We start from the raw sequence: 5,338 nt of genomic DNA, 5'->3' as shown, positions 1-5,338 counted from the left end.
GCCACATGTACAGACTCAAGCTAAACAGAAGGAAAGCTTATCCATGCTAAGATGCATGGTAGAGCCTGTGATTCTATTAAGTGCTGTCTGGTTTTGCCATATGTTTCTAGCTCTCCCAGCTGGGAAACACTTGAATGCTTTCAGAAAACATTTTCTTCAAGCCATTTGTCTTTTTCAGATTGTCTGCTAATTTCATGAGAACCAGATACAGGACTGTTTACTAAAAAAAGACCTTATAGTATTCAACATTCTATTTCACTTACTTGCTCTCTGTCAAAACCTGTTACTATATATGGCTAACACAGTCGTTGCCCTATGCAAGAATGAGAAAAAGCACACTAATTTTTCTTTTGTCATGCTCTTTTAACTAGACTCCCTTTTTTTTACATTGCAGTGTCTACATTTTTTTTTAAACTCAACAAGGAGAAAGAGAGAAGAAGGGAGAAGGAAACAAAAAGAATAAACAAAAGTACATATTTACATTAGTATCCACATCACAATTTAAAGTAACTGAAAAAACTTTATAACATACAGAGAAAATCATGCACCACTTATGTAATAGTGCTAAGAAAAAAATGTTTACTTACAGTTAACTTTCTCACTCCTCTTCCCCTCTCCTGAGTATTTTTCTGAACATATACTTTAAAGTCCCCTACAAGTCTAACAAAGTCCAAACAAGTCCAATATTTCTTGATTTTCTTGTTCTGTCCTGTTTCACAAACATAATTATTGCTTTGTAATCCCACATTTGTCAATTTATAGATTACTGATTTTAGTCTCCAAATGTTAATGACATGAAGTAGGGCATATGCTTTAGAGTCCCCTACAAGTTAACAAAGTCCAGGAAAGTCCAATATTTCCAGATTCTTTTGTTCTATTCCTGTTCATCTCTATCTCCCAAACCCTGTCTCTGCTTCATCTCCAGTGCACTCTCGATTCTTCTAGTCAACTCCAGTGCTTTTTTTCTCTTTCTGTCTCAATCATTTTCCATTGAAACACTGGGAAAGGTTTAACTGGCACAGTCTCTCTGCTGTCTTTATTACCAAAAGAACAAAAAGTAGAATCTCCTTCTGTTTCACAGCTCACTTTTTGTTGGGCAGACTTTTGTATTTCTTCCTTCCTTCCTTAGCATGTACTTTATCAAAAAATGTTTTCTTTCCTCCAGCAAAAAATATTTTTACAATAGCTGAGTACAGCAGTTTGAATCTCATGCCTGCTTCTCAGCATGCTCTATATTATGGAATAAATGTATTCCTCTTCTGCCTGGTGTGCAATGAGTAGTCATTCTCCACAAACAGTCTGCTGTCTCCCACTTTTAGTACTTTGTCCTTCTGCCACAGTTTTGTCAGAGTCAACTCCTTCTTCTAGTAAGATTGCATTTTTACTATTAAAGATCTAGGTTATTTTCTCATAGCCAGGTTTGGAGCATGCACATGATATGCCCTTTCAATTAACAATTCTTGTTGGGGAATACCAGTCCAGTTGCTTATTTGTACTTTTATAAAATGAATACAGTCTGTTCCTTCCAGCTTCTCTGGTAGAGGAGAAAATCTAAGGTTTTCTTTACATGCTCTGCCCATGATTCTATTATTTTTTGAAACATGTATTCTTGTGCAGTCTCACAGCCGGCCTTAGGCATAGGCCAACTAGGCAGTCGCCTAGGGCACCACTCTAGCAGGGGCACTTTTTCAGTAATTGTTTGATGTAGGTAGACTAGGATAGGGGCACCAGGTGGTGTGGTGGGGGGTGCCATGGAGCCCTTTTGCCTAGGGCACCACTTGACCTAAGGCCGCTCCTGTGCAGTCTCATACTCAGCCAGCCTTTTCTTCATTTCAACCTCTGAGTTTTGCAGTTCTGTTACCGTATCTGAATATCTGTTCCAAGCTTCTTGCATTTTTTCCAGCTTTTTATTGTTTGTGTTGATATACGTAAGAGAGGTTGGCTTAATGGTTAAGATATTTGCCTTACAGATACTACATGCAAGGTTTGATTCTCACATGGGTTAGTTGCCTGGCTAGCTCAGTTGGTAGAGCATGAGACTCTTAATCTCAGGGTCGTGGATTTATGCCCCACGTTAGGAGTCTGTATTTTGGATGGCGCAGTGGTGCAGCAGTTGCGTTGTCACCTCACAACAAGAGGTTCTCTGGTTCAATTCTCAGCTGAGGTGTCTTCTGTGCGGAGTCTGCATGTCCTCCCTTCATTTATGTGGGTTTCCTCCGGGTGCTCTGGTTTCCTCTCACATTATAAAGACATGTATCTAGAGCATTTTTCCCCAGGCCTACGCTGAAAATTGGCTTCGTTCCAAGTCGGACTCTCCCGGTAAACAAATGTTAAATAAATAAATAAATAAATAAATAAATAAAATATAATAAATAAATACTCCATCAGTGTTTCATTTATTTTAACCAGGTCTGTGTACATCTGCTTTATACTTTTCTCTAGGTTACTGGAAGTCATGTCTGGAACGTGCACTGCTTCTTTCTGAACAACTGCAGTACTTTTCCCAGTCTGTATTTTTTTCCAGAAATGTTGTAGCTGATTTATTTATTTATTTATTTGCATTTGTTCACCTGGATGGTCCACTGGGCCAAAAAATGCCCATTTTTAGTGGAGGCCTGGGGGGAAAAGCTCCACATACAAAAGTAATTTAAATACAATCACATTTTCTACATACATAGAGAGATAATAACTTACAAAACAGACATACAATCTTATCATAAATTTCTAACTAGAATAACAAAAGCAGTATACATTATATATAAAATATACAAAGTACAATATATCATCTGATTTGGATACTGTAGAGTGAAGACAGCAAGGGATAGCTGCATAACTGTTAAGCAGAGGGGAGAAAAACGTTAGTGAGATCAGGTGGGGGAAGATCCTCTGTAGCCGTAGCTAGATGTACATTGTCACAGGGCTAAGAGATGACATTTTAGATAATTTTTGAAGGACATCTGATTAGAAATAGTTCTGATAGAACTGGGTAGGGAATTCCAAGTTTTAGCAAAGGTACATGAGTAGAGAGATTGATCAACTGCTAGACTGGGTATTTGCACTTTTAGAAGGAATTGATTTTCAGATCTGAGTTGTTGGGAGGGCTTATGGAGAGTAAACAAGGAGGTGAGGGATGGACAATTGGAAGGTTTGGTAATGATTTTGTGAACTGTGGTTAACTGCAAGTAGGTTAGGTGATGGGGAAGTTCGAGTCATTTTAGTTTGCATAGGGAGATGGAGTGATGGGAGGAGTAAGTTTCATTGGTAGCGAATCTGGCAACCTTGTTATAACAGGACTCGATCTTGGATTTTAAGGAGCTTTGAATGTTAGTGAACAAATGGGCACTATATAAAAGTGAAGGAAGCAAATAGGATACTGCAAGGGTTTGTGTAGCGGTGGGTATAAGGTGCAGTTTCTGCTTACAGAGGGTGCCTAGTTTCTGATGTTTTTTTTTATGCAGTTTTGGATGTGCAGATCGATGGTTAAGGGCAGGTCTTTTATATTTCTTTTTTTCCTGTCATCTAGACAGTGCACTTAATAGTGAGTTACTGAAATTTACACAGAAATCTAGGTCCCCTGACTTTCTTTGCTAAGTTTCTGTTTTCAGACTGAGAGAGCCAGAATTAAGCTCTTACTCAATGAGCAGCCATCTTGGAAGTCCAAATATCCATAATTTCCCTAACCCATCTGTTTTATTGCTATTACAAATGTAGAATCCTGTGCATATTCCATATGTGACTTGGTATGTAACTTAGTTATTTATATTTATTAACATTTGTTTACCAGGAAAGTCTGACTGGGTCATGACAAGCCTCCATTTAGTGGATGCCTAGAGAGAAAAGCTCTACAGTTAACATATGATACAAGATGTCAGATAGTACAATACAATACAATACAAGGCAAAAAAGCAAATGTTAACTATCACATCACAAAATAGACTAGATAGACCCCGGAAATCATTATATTACACAAAGTTACAGTTCGGTTTTACTGTATAAATAACAAGTTATTGGGTTTTCAGATGGAAGCTCAGGAGCTTAGATTATGCACTAAGACTAAAAGGGAACTACATATAGAGAGCAGATGGATGGATGGAGTTATAACAACATTTAGACATGAGAAGAGTGAGCAGAAACATAGCATGGAATCCAAGAAGTGGGTCCTAAGGTTTGCTTTGAAGTGTTTTGGATTTATGATTTATCTTGTTAACAAATGGGTGTTGTTGTTATTATTATTATTATTATTACTATTTCTTATGGGAGAGTATTTCAGCATTTGAATATATATATATATATATATATATATATATATATATATATATATATATATATATGAGGAAAAGGTCTATATCACTTAGTCAAATTTACTATTCATTGAATACCTATTCGTTGATCCCTTTTTGTCGAAGTCACAAATCATTGAATGGACTTTTAATCAAAGTTTTTCCTAGGGCAAACCAATGGTTGGCCACCATCTGGAATTTTCCATTTTCCCCACTGTAGTGTGATCTTGGAGTTGGTATATGTAGTTAGGTGGGTTTGGGGGGGCAAAGCCCCCCACCTGGGTAGGCTTTAAGTTTTATGATTTTTTTTCCTGGTCACTAAGGTAGCTTACAGTTGGTTTTCCCTAGGAAAAACTTTGATTAAAGTCCGTACATTGATTTGTGACTTCGACAAAAAGGGGTCGATGAATAGGTATTCGATGAATAATAAGTTTGACTAAGTGATATAGACTTATGAGGAACAGGAACACATTGCTTTACCATGTTCATTGTTTGATTTACTGACATGGGCAAAATGTGTGTCCTTAGACCTTGGAGATCTAGAAGGGGAGTACCCCGAGCCGGCGGAAAACAGTACCCAAGCCGCTGAATCACTTACAAATGCCTTCTACCAGCACCTACAGGACTGCATGGATAAGGCAATCCCAAGCAAAACAAAGACTCTTTGTACCAAAGGCAAGCGTCCAGTCTGGTGGACCCCAGCCATAAACAAACTCTACAACAAAAGGAGGAAGCTACTACAAGATAGAGCAAAATCCTTAAAAGGTAAGACACCTTTAATCACTACAAGTAAAAAACTAAGAGCTCTTATAAAATCATCCAAAGCAAACTTTGAGAGAAAAATAGCTAAAGACTCAAAAGACAATCATAAGGCCTTCTTTAGCTATGTTAGAAACCTGGGAGGAAACTCCCAGATATGCTCAGAACTAGTTCAAAATGATGTGAAGATTACTGATCCTACAGACATTGCCAACATACTGGCTGACAGGTTCAGTGCAAACTTCTCCCCCCCTCCCCCCCAAAAGGAGAGATATCTATACCAAACAATTGCAGTCCCC

At 38.0% G+C, this 5,338-nt stretch overlaps 1 non-coding gene across 1 annotated transcript; it reads left to right on the top strand.

Moving 5' to 3' along the window:
• The first annotated feature begins 2,008 nt into the window (after window positions 1-2,008).
• Window positions 2,009-2,081, top strand: TRNAK-CUU. The gene has a single exon. It is a non-coding gene; the product is annotated as a tRNA-Lys (tRNA).
• Window positions 2,082-5,338: the final 3,257 nt, after the last annotated feature.

This window comes from Protopterus annectens, chromosome 7.part0 (assembly GCF_019279795.1).
Source record: "Protopterus annectens isolate FY-2018-M chromosome 7.part0, PAN1.0, whole genome shotgun sequence".
Lineage (NCBI taxonomy): Eukaryota > Metazoa > Chordata > Ceratodontiformes > Protopteridae > Protopterus > Protopterus annectens.
This window is presented reverse-complemented; position numbering and strand designations above follow the sequence as displayed.